Below are 15,209 nucleotides of genomic sequence, written 5' to 3'. Positions count from 1 at the left end.
ATAATTTCCTCTCTTCTTTTGGCTTTGGGCTTGACTTGCTCTTCTTTTTCTAGCTGTTTGAGGTGTAGCATCAAGTTAGTTATTTGTATTCGTTCTGTTTTCCTGATGTGGGATCTCAGTGCAATAAATTTTCCTCTCAGAGCGGCTTTCATTGCATCCCACAGATTCCGGTAAGTTTTATCTGCATTTTCATTTTCTTTTAGGTATTGTTTAATTTCTTCTTTAATTTCTTCTGTGACCCACTGATTACTCAAGAGTGTGTTATTTAGTTTCCATGTGTTTGCGGAATTTTTGCAGTATCCTTTGTCATTAATTTCTAATTTCAGAGCGCTATGATCCGATAATATGCAAGGGATGATTTCAACTCTTTTGCATTTGCTTAAATATGTTCTGTGAGGTAATATATGGTCTATTTTAGAAAATGATCCATGTACTGCTGAGAAGAATGTGTATTCTGATGTTGTTGGGTGGAACATTCTGTATATGTCTATCAAACCCATTTGTTCACAGGTGTGATTCAGTTCTGTTATTTCTTTGCTCATTTTCTGTCTGGTTGATCTGTCCCTTGGTGTCAGTGGTGTATTAAGGTCTCCTGTTACAATTGTGTTACTGATAATTTGAGTTTTCATTTCTGTTAATAATTGTTTTATATAACTGGGTGCTCTGGAGTTTGGTGCGTATATATTTAAGATAGTTATCTCTTCCTCTTGGAGTTTTCCCCTTACGAGTATGTAGTGACCTTCTTTGTCCTTTATGGTCATTGATGGTTTAAAGTTCACGTTGTCTGCAAACAGAATGGCTACTCCTGCCTTTTTTTGGATTCCTGCTGCATGAAGAATTGTTTTCCATCCTTTGACTTTCAGTCTGTGAGTATCTTTCTGGGTTAGATGGGTTTCCTGTAAACAGCATATGGTTGGATTTTGTTTCTTGATCCATTCTGCTAGTCTGTTTCTTTTGATTGGTGCATTGAGACCATTTACATTAATGGTTATTACTGTTAAATGCTGGTTAATTGTAGGCATGTTATCTCTCTGCTGTTGCATCTTTATCTTTCTGTTCTGTTTAATTATTTGCTTTGCTTAGTGGTTTTTTCCTTTGTGTATCTAAACTGTCTTTCAATATTTTTTGCAGGGTTGGTTTGGTGTTCATGAAGTTCTTCAGCTGTTCTTTGTCATGGAAGTATCGTATTGCACCATCTATTTTGAATGATAGTTTTGCAGGATATATCAGTGTAGGTTGGAAATCATTTTGCTTTAGGATCTGGAATACTTCACTCCATGCTCTTCTTGACTTTATCGTTTGTGCTGAGAAGTCTGCTGTGATTCTGATAGGTTTTCCTTTATAAGTGATCTGTCTTTTCTCTCTGACAGCTTTTAATAATCTATTCTTGTGTTGGATTTCTGGGATGGTGATTATTGTATGTCTGGGTGTAGTTTTATTTTGGTTATGACTGTTTGGAGTTCTATATGCTTCACTGATCCTGATGTCAGTTTCTGATCTCATGCTTGGGAAATTTTCAGCTATTACTTCTCTAAATATCCTCCTGACATCCTTCATGTTGTCTCCCTCTCTTTCATTAATCCCTATCATTCTTATATTATTCTTCTTTGCATCGTCTTGCAGTTGTTGAATTGTTGTTTCCTGGTTCCTTGTTATTTTCAAAAGATCTTTCCTTTCCTGTTCACTAGCTGCAATCCTGTCTTCAAGGTCTGAAATTCTATCTTCACTTTCATTAAGGCGGTTTTTACAACTTTCAGTGGAGTTTTTTATTTCCTGTATATCTCTGTGCATCTGCATTATGTATTCTGTTTGTTTCTTATATTGCTCATCTAGGGATTCTATCTTTTTGTTTAGTTCCTCCAATTTTTTATCTGTGTTTTCTTTAGATATATTTAGAATCTCTTTCATTTCTTTTATCATTTCTTCTTTTATCTGGGAGATTATTTTGTGTTTGAATTTCTTTAAAGCTTCCTGGAGTTGCTTGTCAATTTCAGTGGCTATTGTGTCCGATATATGAGGTGGATGGGATATATTTTCTTCTATATACATCGCTCCTAGGGTTTCTTGAGATGGGCTGGAGGTTTGAGGTTGTAATTTGGTCTTTTGTTTTGTCATTTTCCTATATTTCTGTGTTTCAAGTGTTATTTGAAAGCTTCCTCAGGATCTGTTGAAAATCCCCTTCTATGTTTGGAGCTACTGAGACTCTGGCGCCGCGCTACCCCAAGCCATTAGGTCTACAGAACCAGTGGCCCTCCTCTGCCTGCTCAGAACTCCGCAGTTCCAGACAAGCTGGGCCTCAGGGACACTGTGCGCCCACCTGCCCCTTGGAAGCTCCACAGTTCTTCAATCTCAGCCGGGTTAGGGTACTCACCACAGGCCGCAGTGCTTCAGGAACCTGTGGACCCTCCCTGGTTGCAGAGATATCCACAGTCCTCCAGAGACATGGAGAGGCCGATGCAGGCACCCCAAATCTGCCCAGCTCCTCCTCTGCAGACCAATGGCCAGGCGCGGCAGCTAAACAGGCTGGGCTAGGCTGGTAGTGTGGGCCAGCCCACCTATTGGGAGCTGAGCAGGTCTCCAAGTGAAGCCGGGAATGGGGAGGCTGATGTGGAAGCCTCAAACCCACCTCTCCCCTTCACTGCACCTGGAAGCCTGAGGGAACTCCAGCAGTCTGGGCGCAGATATCCAGAGTCCCTTCCCTTCAATTTCACTGACGTTGTGGAGTGTTGGCATTAATTCTTCTTCGAATGTGTGGTAAAATTCTGCAGTGAATCAATCTGGACACGGGCTTTTCTTTGTTGGTAAGGTTTTAATTACATTTTCAATTTCATTAAGTTATTTTGGCAGCTGTTTCAGAAGTTTTACATCTCCTTGTTCTAATTTGGTAATTTATATGTTTCCTAAAATCTGTCCATTTCTCCTGTGTCATCAAGCCTATGAGAGTAGAGAGAGAGAGAGTTCAAAATAGGTATCGGGGATCTTGTGTATTTCCACAGGGTTTGTGGTGATTTCACCCTTTTCATTCCTTATTGTATAAATTTGAATTTTTCCTTTCCTTGTTTTAATAAGGTTGGCCAGGGACTTACCAATTTTATTTCTTTTTTCAATGAACCAACTCTTTATTTCATTGCTTCTTTGTATCATTTTCTTACTCGCTATTGAATTGGTTTCTACTGTGATATTTATAATTTCCTCCCTTCTTTAGCTTTTGGCTTGACTAGTTTTTGTTTTTCAAGATGTTTGAGGTGTAGGATCAGGTTTTTTATTTGTGTTCATTCTGTTTTCCTTATGTGGGAATTCATCATAATAAATTTTCCTCTGAGGACTGCTTTCATTACATCCCACAAGTTCCAGTGAGATGAATTTGTATTTTTGTTTGCTTGTAGGTATTGTCTACTGTCTTTTAAAATTTCCTCTGTGATCCACTGATTGCTCAGGAATGTGTGATTCAATTTGCATGTGTTTGTGTGGTTTTTTGCAGTTTCTTTTGTGATTTTCTAATTTCTAATTTCATGGTGCCATGATCCAATAAAATGTGTGGAAGGATTTCAAGTCTTTTGCTTTACTCATCCATGTTATGTGGGTAGCATATGGCCTATTTTAGAGAATGTTCCATGTGTGCTGAAGAGAATGTATATTCTGGTGTTGCTGGGTGGGACAATGTATATGTCCACCAAGCGTATATATTCACAGGTGTGATTTAGTTCTGTTATTTTTTAGTGCTTTTCTGTCTAGTTGATCATATCAATGGCATGTGAATGTTTTCCTTTATAATTATGTTATTGGTTCTTATTTCTGTTAATATTTGTTTTTATTTGTGAGTTCACCCACATTTGTTTAATATACATTTAAGACTGTTATCTCTTCTTGAAATTTCCCCCAAGTAGTAGATAGTGACCTTCTTTATCTCTTTGGATCATTTTTGTTTTGAAGTTCACATTATCTGCTAACACAATAGCTAACCCTGCTTTTCTGGGGTATCCTGTTGCATGGAGAATTGTTTTTCATCCTTCAGTTTCAGTCTATGAGTTTCCTTGTGGCTTACATGGGGTTCTTATATACAGCATATGGTTGGATGTTGTTTCTTGATCTAGTGTGCCAGCATGTTTCTTTTAATTGGTGCCTTTATGCCATTTACATTAATGGTTATAGCTGTTATATATTGGTTTAGTTTTGACATGTTATCTTTCTGCTGTTGATTCTTTACCTTTCCCCTGTGTTTAATTGTTTGCCTTGCTTAGTGTTTTTTTTTTCATATGTCTATCTATAGTGTCTTTCAGTATTTTTGCAGGGTCGTTTTGGTGGTCATGAAGCTCTTCAGATGTTCTTTGTCATGGAATTATCCCATCTTTCCATCCATTTTGAGGGCAAGTGTTTCAGGGCACATCAGTCTGGGTTGGAAGTCATTTTCCTTTAGGATCTGAAATACTTCACTCCATGCTCTTCTTGACTTCATTGTTTGTGCTGAGAAGTCTGCTGTGATTCTGATGGGTTTTCCTTTTAGGTAATCTGCCTCTTCTCTCTATAAGGCTTTAATATTCTGTTCTTTCTTTGGGTTTCTGGATGCTGACTGTTATATGTGTGGGTGTTTTGTTTTGGTTATGGCTATTTGGAGTCTCTATGCTTCACTGATCTGTATGTCAGTTTCCATTCTCATGTTTGGGGAATTTTCAGCTGTTACTTCTGTAATTAGCCTCTTGATATCATTTGTGTTGTCACCTTTTTGTTTGTTTCTGTCAATATTATCTTCTATGTTTTGGCAACTGTATAGGCACATATCCACCTCCACATTCCCATAAAGAACCATCTCATCTCCAAAATATTGTCTCATGCTCCAGGTTTGTAGTTCTTCTCTGCCCCATCCTGAGACAACTGGTGATATTTTTTTTTGTCTTTTTCCTTTTTATCAGTACTGGGGATGGAACTCACGACTGCCTGCTTTCAAGGCAGGTGCTTATGCCTCTGAGCTAAACCCCCAGCCCCAACCTGTGATATTTGTAAATGCCCAAATTTTCACTTGCTGCACATTGTAAGTAGAATCACATAATATCACATGTTTTGGGATCTGATTTCCTCTATGTAGGTAAATGTATTGAAGGCTCATTTACACTGCAGTGTGAATCCCTAGCATGTTTATTATTTTTAACAAGTTGTATTTTGGAGGTTTCATGCACTGTAGTATATTCTCTTACCTGTTTGTAGGCCTTCTGGTTGGTTTCTCACATGGTTAATTATGAAATAAGTGACTGTACATTTTCCTCATCAGGTTGCATTGAATATTATTTTGCCTTTCTTAGTATATGTTGCAGTATATGATTATGTTAACTGTAGGAAATCGGTACATAAACATCACATATTTCAGTTCCCTTTTTTATCCCTTGTCCCTCCATCCCTATTTAAATATTAATATTCACTATTTTACAGGAAACACCTACCTCTAAAGTGTTTGAGTCATATGATAAATGTATAAATGTATATGTAACTTTATAACAGCTAATCTGCTTGAAAAGTCAGTTCAGGGAAAATTTTGTGATTTCAGTTCCAAGTTTTTGAGATCCTCAGCAGTAGTTGTCATTTGAAGTTTTAGTGTTCACTTCTGCCATTCTTGTATGTAATTAGTGCCTCATTGTGATTTTGACTTCATTGTTGAAAGAGCACTCTGGTTAAAAGAAAATCTTGTTTTGTCATTGATATTCTCACCCTCCACATGGTATATACAGCCTCAATGTTGGTTTCTCTCTATATTTAATCTCTTCTTGCTATCTGAAGTTCATATCACGATTCCTTATATGTAACATGTTGTTTCTCCCTGCCTACCTTTAAGCCTCTGTGTTTGAATTTTAGCATTTTAACTATCATATGCCTGTGTATTTTCTTTTGAGGTTTGAAAGTATTTTGGATTTCAACAAGGAAGCTTTCTGACAGTTTGAGACCATTTAGGTATTGCTTCTTCATTTACTTCTGTATCACTCTTCGTTTTTCAGTGGAAAAACAAGGGCAGGAAAAGAAAAAGTCCTTTATTGCAGGAACAGGCGGGCTAAGAGAAGTGCAAGATTCCTCTGAAGCAGACAAAGAAGCCATCAGGTTTTTATTTGGTTTGAAGGAAGGTGGAGTTAGAAGGGTGCAGGCAGAATGACATATTCTAAGCTGATTGGGAGATACTGGCATGCACTTGAAAAGCGGAAAGTTCACTTGGGGCATGGAAGAACACAGAACTCAGTAGTGGAGGTACACACTGTTTTAGGGTCCAGCACCATGTTGGACAGGTACTACGCTGGGCATGACAGAATTTCATATGCATGGAACCCATCATTCTCTCTTTTGGTTGATAGAAGGTATTGACATTCTTAGACTGCTGCTGTTAATCAGGGATGTTATGATAGTTGTGGTAGGGGTTGGCATTGTTTACAGGATTATGTTTGATGACCATGTAGAGTCTGGCTGTCAGTCAGGATGAGATTATCTCTGGTGGTGAGAACCCATATTCTGGATTGAAGAAATCTTTCAAAAAGCTTAAAGACACAGGGTACTGCTAGTAACAAGAAAGGAAAGGTGATGAAGGGACCTAAAATGTGGAGGATGATGGGGGCCCAAGAGTGTAACATGGGCCCCCACGAATACCAGGAAGAGGAGCCATGAACTCCTTTTTGTATACTGGAAACAAGGTCTTGAAGTATTTTGACTCATTTATGAAGAAGCAGCATTTTTCCCCTAGTGTGGCACAAGTGCCACCTTTTTCAGCTGTCAGGACATGAAGGACTTGGTGGTTTTGGATGACTGCAGTGGCTAGTGACTTCATTTGATCTTGGAGACTAGCAGACTTTGAGATACTGTAAATGAATGATATTAGTTCAAAAGACAATTGAGTATAAAAGTGAGTTGCCATTCCAATACTTCTGGTGCCCAAGCCAGCAACCAAGAAAAGGCCATTCCATGTTACAACTGGAGTAACTGGTGTTCCCTTGCGAAAAATTTGATACTGTGTGAATGAAGATGGATTTTGTAAACTCCTCATAATTTGAGCTCTAGTGTGAAGTGTGACTTGTGGTGCTACAACTGCCTGAGTACAGGAGCTGTGCCATGTTGATGGGAGATAGGTGATTGCTCCCTTCCCACAGTCAAAAAACTGTCCACAGAGAGGGCACATGGGCACAGAAGTATCTAAAATTGGGTCAAGATGCGTGCAAGGGGTAAGGTTCCCACCTGGCAGGCAGACTTGGAGGGATTAAGGTGATAAATATAAGAAAGGATTTTTGGCCATAGTTGTCCTGGATCTAGACTCAAAGGCCCCACAGTGTTGGCTTTGGGGTTAGTTTGGAGTGCGGAGGTGTTTAGGGTGACAGAATTGACCATGTATAGAACTTGCTGGAAGGCAGACAGAACTAGCAATTGGAAAGTTTGTAGTGCTGAGTATCTGAGCAGTGGTTCTAAGGAACTGGAAGGTGTGATTAAGGAGCTGGGATATGGAGAGTATGACAGGAAAAGAGCGGTAAAGTAGGAGTTTGAGAGAGAGAAAAATCAAGTATTAGGAAGTACAATCTTGTGGAGGGTTAGCACGGGTCTGGAAACCCATGTTTGACTGTTAGGAAGGAGTGGAAAAGTTTCTGGGTGAAGAATGGCAAAATTCAGGGTTAAAAAATCCTTTAAGTTTTGGACCACATTATGGAACATGTTCACATAAATGTACTTATCTTGGTTTGTCCAAAAACTGGCCCCTGGATGTAATTCTATTGACTCATAGTCCCAAAGGGTAGAATGAAGGAATGTCATATCATAGCAAGGTGTATAATTGAGATTTTCTGGCCATAAATAGAATGATGAACTTCTGACTGGATGCTGAGCCTTGCCATTTGTGTCTATGATACAATATAGAGAGCACCAAATCAACATCAGGTGTAAGCACACTCAAGATCCAGTGATTTTGGGCCGCAGTGGTATGATGGTGACTGGCTAATCCTCCTTGGTTTGTAAGATAAAAGCTGTAAGTCAGAGGTGGATAGGGCTGTGACAGTGTTACAATGAGTAGTATGAGAACCCCGATTATCAGATCAACAAAACAGTTGAGGGTAGAGAAAATGAGGACTATTGTTCCATAGGAAAGTATGAAAGCAACTTTTTATGGGCCTTGAAAGTATTCTGAGAAGGTAACCTAGAAACCAACCACAAAGAAAACAAACAACTAGGAGGTAGAGGATCATAAACTAGATGGAATAGCAATACATGGCTAAATATAGAAGTTTTGCTAGGGTTTTCCTGGTGAGGCAAAGATGGGTGGTAAACAGGAGATGTGTTGACCATTCCGGGGATGCAACTCAAGACTGTACTCAAAAGTGAAATACATCAAAGTGAAATACATCACATGTGTAAATACCATTTAGTCTCACTAGTATAAGAAATGGTAAGAGTACATAAGATACTAAAAACTCAATAAATACAGTGAAAGGATAAGAATCTGCTTAAAGGGGAAAAATACTATCTCACGGAAATGAGGAAAAGGACAAAGGAATGGAAAAGATAAAATATCTAAAATTATATAAAAACACTTAAGATAGCTCAGATGATTGTGCTACAAATTGTACAAGTTCTTGGAAAAAAGTTAATATTCACAGGAGTGGAACAATTGTGTATATTATTGTGTGGTGATCTGGGGAACCTTTGAAGATGACGATGTAAAACAACATCCCTAGTTATGCTCGGACCACCTTGTTTGGAAGGCCTATATCATCAGGGTTTTGGGCTCTTTGTTATTGTTATTTGTCTCTTTTGTTTTGTGTTTCTCTATGAATTTGTTTTGTTTCTCTGTCTGATAGTTATACATGTAGAGACTCATACATGCATAGCACTTGTCCTAAACAGTTTATGAGAATCGAATATATAATGCATGATGAACTTTGCAGAAAAAGAGACACTGTGTGGCCAGTGCTGATTCCCTCGCATCATGATGTGAAATCGAGCAATACTATTATCTTATGTTCAGAGAGATTTGAGTCTGTTTTGCACTGTTTAATTTCAACGTACAAAAGTATGGACAGCTATTTTGAAGAGAATGAGAGACATTCTGGCAGCCATCGTTGATTTCCCTGTTGTCTGGTTTGAAGGCCGATAATGCCTTCATCATTTGGTTCTGATCACTTTAATACTATTTTGTTGTGTATGAATTAATTGTGTGTGAAGATACGGACAACTATTTAGAAGTAAACAGAAGACCATATGATAGCCAGTGATGATAACCTGTGGTCTTGCTTTGAAAACTGTGTTACTTACATTGCTTTCTTCTGTTCTGCTTTGTTCTGTTTTGTTATGTTTAGTTGTACTCTCTTTAAAAATAAAAAAAAAAAAGAATTTTGGAAACTCTTTTAAGCAGTCTCTTGGGCCATGGAAAAGACCTCTATCCATTCTGAGAAAGTGCAGACAAGGTAAGGAGATTGCTGAGGATTTTGTATTTTGGCATGTGGGTGAAGTCTATCTGCCAGTCTTCCCCCAGAGTGTGCAGCTGAAATTGATGGGTTGGGAAGGATGGGGGAAATAGGTTTACCTGAGCAGAGGTTTTGGTGCAAAGATAACAGAGGTCAGTGACCTGATGAATAATATTTTTAAGAGATGCACTAGTAATGCCTGGAGTTAGATGTTTGTATAAAGGGGCTGGGGATTTAGCTCAGTGGCATAAGCACCTGCTTTGCAAGCAGGCAGTCCTGAGTTCGATTCCTGGTACCGATAAAAATGAAAAAAAAAACACACAATAAAAGAAATTTGTATAAAGCTTGAATACCTACATGAAAGCATTTGTAGTAACTTAGTAATGATGCATATGGCCTAATGAATTTGGAGAAGTTTTGATCTCTGGAAAATCCATCTCTGAGTGTTTTGATGGTAGATAGTTTTGTGAATTAGTTGTTTTTCTGTGGGTGAATACTGTAGTTGGACAGGGCTCTTGGGATAAGTGGAAGACGGTGAGAGGGGTATAGATGTTTTGTAGCCAATTTGACCTGTATGTCAGGAAAGGGGTTATGGTGAGAAATAAGATTTGATGTTGTTTGGTGTCCCCTGCATTGAATGACTGTAAGGTGTTTTGGAAGCTGGGCTGATTCTGGTAGTTTGAGAAAGAGGGGTGCATAACTTATGGGGGCTCACTGAACATTTCTCAGATCCTTTTTCTGCCAAATGCTGGCATGGGAATGAAGGATGCTGAATGTGTATTTCAAGTCAGTTCAGATCGATAGTTATGATCCTGTCTTTGGCAAGGGCAAGTGCTTGTTTGAGGGCAGTAAATTCTGCCTTTTTTGAAGATGTCTGAGGTGCCAGTGGACTTGCCTGTATTACCTTGTAAACAGTAACTCTAGCATATCTTGCCCATTTTTGTGTATATGTGAAGGTTGAGTTGCCATCGTTGAAATTATGTATTGGAGGATGTAGAGAAAAAATGCTGTTAATGTGAGGTTAGGTGTAGAGATTATGTACAAGACCTTGACACAATCATGGTAAGGTATCGCATCAGAGTGGGGGTAAGATGATCAGATTGAGAGGGCTGGTGTCTCAGAGAGTGATTGAGGGGTCTTGTGTGAGAATTAATTGAACTTGTAAGCATGAAGGTTTCGATGAGGCAGGGTATGTTTTGTGTGAAATAATGTCATTGGGGAAACGGGGTGAATAGATTGTGATTGGTTAACTAAAATGAGCCTTTTGGCTTGTTGTGTTAATGTGGTTACTGAAGTGAGAACCCATGACAGGAAGGCCAGCCATGTACTGTGTTATCTAATTATTTTGAGAGGTATCCTACTGCTTGGAAGGAAGGTTCCTTTTGTTGTGCTAAAACTCTCATAGTATTATGATGTTGAGAAGTAATTTATAGAATAAAGCATTGGGTTGGGAGTGTGAGAGCTAGGGCTCTAACAAGGGCCACTTTCAGTTTACAAAAAGAGGAGTGTTTAAGAGTAGTGGAATCAAGAGGCTCTAGTAGGAAACCTTTGGATGACTTGTAAAGAGGTGGACTAGGGTAGAAAAGTTAGGGATTCAGAAGTGTGCTAAACCCAGAAAGGATAAAGCCTGTTGTTTGAAAACTGACACCTGGTGGTCACGCAATAAAACTTTGTGATAGGAAGTTATGGAGAGAGTAGTGGGAGTGAGGGTGAGTCCTAAGTATTTGACCTTTGGTAAGGCATTTGAACTTTGATGAGGGACTCCCTATATCCACAGTCTGAGAGAAAGTTAAGAAGCATCACTGTATATTGCATGACTAGCACATAAGCTGGGGAACAGAGAGGTCATCCACATATTGGAGGAGATTGCTGGGCTTGAGAGTGAGTGTCATGAGATCAGCAGCAAGGGCTTGGATGAAAAAGTGAGGACTGCCTCTGAAGCCTTGGGGTAGGAATCTTTTTATGAGCTATGTATACTGGCAGGCGTCTGGTCTGTCCGTGGGACAGTGAAGAGGTCTTGGCAATCAGGGTGTAGAGCGGTAGTGAAGAAAAGCATCTTTTAGATCTAGCCTAGAAAAGCATGAGGTCATTGGATGAATATAAGACAGTATGGTGTAAGCAATTGATACTACCAGGTGAATTGCCATGATCACATTATTAATGGCTCTGAGTTTTTGAACCAAGTGATAGGCCCCATTGGATTTGTGTACAGGGAGAATAGGAGTGTTGTGGGGTAAATACATAGACAAAATCATCCAAACTCTAGCATGTGCAGATTGAACCTTCCCGTTTGTCTCATGACATTTAAAATTGTTTTCTAGAAACTAGAAATGATAAATTCTTTAGATTGTTTTTCCTCTTGCTATTTTTAGCTAAGAAGTTCACCACAACCTCCAAGAGCATTTGAAAACTGTATAATCTTTTGAACAATTGAAACATTTTAAATTTCACTCAAAAATATGTCATGGTTTACTCAGAGTTGAAAGTAATGACTTTTTGTCCAGATTTTGGCATTGCTGCAGGAAAATGGAGCAAGTGAACCTGGGCTCTGTTACAAAACCTGCTCTGCATTGACAGGAAATCGTGGGGTTCCATGCCAGGAGGAAGTTACCAACATCTTGGGAGGGCTCCTTTTCCTGTTCTCTATCACCAGTCCATGGTTTGTAGGAATAGGGAACAAAATTTCCCCTTACTGCCTGGGTTGACATATTTCTGTGACCTGTGGGGCATTGAGGAATATTTCTATACTTTTACATTCCATGTGAAGATGAGGGCTCATAATCCAATTCCTACTTAATTGTTTTAACAAATAATAACTAAGTAGGAGGTCTCATCAGTGATGAGGTGTTTGGAGGCACACAGTTGACATTTCCTACTGCTAATGTCTTCTACTGATTCTCCCTTTATGTGCCCTCACAACAAGATATCTCAATACTGACCCCCTATGTTTGTGCAAAGCCATAAAATATTTTAGTTAGTATCTCCCAATCCAATTACCTGGGCAAGCTGAGTTTGCTTTTTATTTTCATTAGGTAGTACAACCTCGTTTGTAGAATGCCTACTTTTTATATATCAGAAAGTACATATCTCCATAAAAGCTTACTGCGAGCTGAAATTCACTTTCATTTTTTGACTTTTAATGGCTCTAAAGTGGGTGCCTGGGAGATGGCCTATCATTAATGATGTTTTTGTACCATTCTCTCAGTCTGTGCCATTCAATTGGTAAATTTATTCCATTTACAATGAGTAATAATGGGCAAACTTGCTTCTGATATTTTCTGTTTTTTAAACATCATATGCAATTTTTGTTGTTCCTCATTTTTTACACTGTTGGCTTCCTTTGTGATTATTAATTATGTAATGGACTACTTGGTTACTTTCTCATTTTTTTCTGTAGATTTTTAGATGAAGGATAAGGGTAGTGTTTGGTGTTTACATCCAGTACCTTTTCAGTTTCTTACAGAGATTGAGAAAATTCATAGGAGGAGATACAGGAATAGCATTTAGATGTGAGGACTGTGTGTTTGTGTGTGTGTGTGTGTGTGTGTGTGTGTGTGTGTGTGTGTGTGTGATCTTTATGGGTAAGGACTGGTACCTGTGCCTCTGTAGTTACAGACAGACAGGTGTTCTCAGGGCCCAAGGGATTTGACAAGGTTGTCCCTGTATGTCACCAGATGCTTCAGAATTAGAAGGCCAGGCTGGGCCACAAGCCAGAGAGAGTGTCTGAGTCCCTGTTGTTCTGGTCAGGAAAAGGCTCGAAAGTTGCTGGGATCAAGAACAGAGGGGCTGATGAGGACAAGATTGTGATGAGGACCTCCAAGGAGGTAAGGAAAAACCTCAGAAGAACATAGCAGAGGGTAGCACTTTATGAATGCACATGATCTAGAAGACAGAAGAGTGGTATGTACTTGTCAGAAAACTTCCACTATGACACTAGTATACAGTTGTATTTTGTCTGTCTTATGTATTTATCACTATTTTGGTAGCTGTGTGTACCATTTTAGGAATCTCAAGTTTGACAGTCACTCCAAATCTCTAAATCTATGTTCAGAGAAAAAAAATAACAATAAAATAGTTTAAAACAGAGCAGTAAGAGAGTTACAAAAATTACTACATTATATATTATTTTCATAGTAATCATTCAGAGTACAAGATATAGACATGACAACTTGTGCAAACCATATTAGTACAAACCAGTATTTTCAGTCAACTGATACAGTTAACTCTATAAACTCTCTTAATTATCTTATGTTTGAATATATTTTTCCTTTTTCCTTTTTCCTTCCTTCTTTCCCTTTTCCCCCATCACAGTTTTCATTTTCTTTTGAAAAGTTTTTTTCCCAATTCACAGTATCTATTGTACATTTTGGATCTTCTTTACTCATTCATCGTGAGTCTAACTTATGTCATGTATGAGTGTGATCTCGAGTTACATTCATTTAACTATAAAAGTCCCCAGGTTGTTCTTTATGGTGGAATAGAACTGCATTATATAAAAAATACATGTTTTTTATCCATTCCTTTTTATGGGCATTTGGATTGTTTCCACAATTTAGCTATTACAAATTTTATTGTGATAAATATGGGTGCAGATATGTCACTGTGCTATGACATTTTTCTTTCTGGAAAGATACCCAGAAGAAGAATCTCTGCATCAAATGGGACTTCTAATTCTAGATTTTAAAGGAATTTGTACTGAGTTGCACAGTGACTGCACGAATCTAGAGTCCTACCAGCGGTAAAGAAGGGTTCCTTTTTCCCCACATCCCTACCAGCATTGGTTATCAGTTGATATTTTGATGATAGCCGTTCTTTTGGGGGTGAGACGGAAACTCAGTGTTATTTTAAATTGCATGTGTTAAGTGACTAGTAACACTGAACATTTTTCATATATTTGTTTGCTGTTTGTATTTCTCCATCTGAGAATTGTGTACTCATCTCAGATACCCTTTTTATTTAAAAGGATAAAGAGAAAAAACAAAACAAAACAGTGTTAGGGTACATGTAATACAGAACGACAAAAAAAGTAAGAAATTACCAGTAAATACATTACATGTTATCATCCTAGAGATAGTTGTTCAAGTCACAGGATCAAAGCATACAAAATGGACATTCAAACAGTGAGAGTGCAAACAGTTGTGTTCAATGATCCAATCAAAAACATTAATGTGGTCATCTATTTAACACACCTAAACACACTTGCAGTTGTATACTTTAGAGCACACTTTTTCCTCTCTTTTTTACAACAAAATTTACACATTGTGGGTATTATTACTCCCATGGTTCTTACTTTTTTTTTTTTTTGCAGATGCCCATTTTTGGGTTGAGTCTTTGAATATGGGGAATCTGATTTTCTTCAGTTCTTTATATGTTCTAGATATAAGCCTTTTTTTCTGAGAGCGATTTGACTAATGTTTTCCCACTCTGTGAGTTGTCTTTTCACTCTGTTGATGATTTCTTTGGCTCTATAACAGCTTTTTAATGAGGTGAGATCCCATTTTTGGTGCTTTTAAGTATTCCCTTTACAATATGGTAAATCTCTAAACTTAAGACCACTCTTGACAGTTCTTCAAATTTTACAATGTAGACTTATCCAAGATCTTTTTTGCCCTACTGTGAACTATTGACACTTTTCTACCGGTTTCCTATCTTGTTTTTGGCATGTACTTGAACTCAAGGTGATGGGTGCTCTAGAGTATGTTGGAAAATAAATCTCTCAAGTATGTAATTAGATTTATAGACATGAATAACAATGATGTCATCATTAATGTCGTGACTCAAAAATTGCTGTTA

This window comes from Cavia porcellus, unplaced genomic scaffold (genome assembly GCF_034190915.1).
Source record: "Cavia porcellus strain 051 isolate PalLab524CR breed Dunkin Hartley unplaced genomic scaffold, mCavPor4.1 scaffold_23, whole genome shotgun sequence".
In the NCBI taxonomy this organism is placed as follows: domain Eukaryota; kingdom Metazoa; phylum Chordata; class Mammalia; order Rodentia; family Caviidae; genus Cavia; species Cavia porcellus.
The sequence above is the reverse complement of the archived record's forward strand: the minus strand, read 5'-3'. Positions refer to the sequence as shown.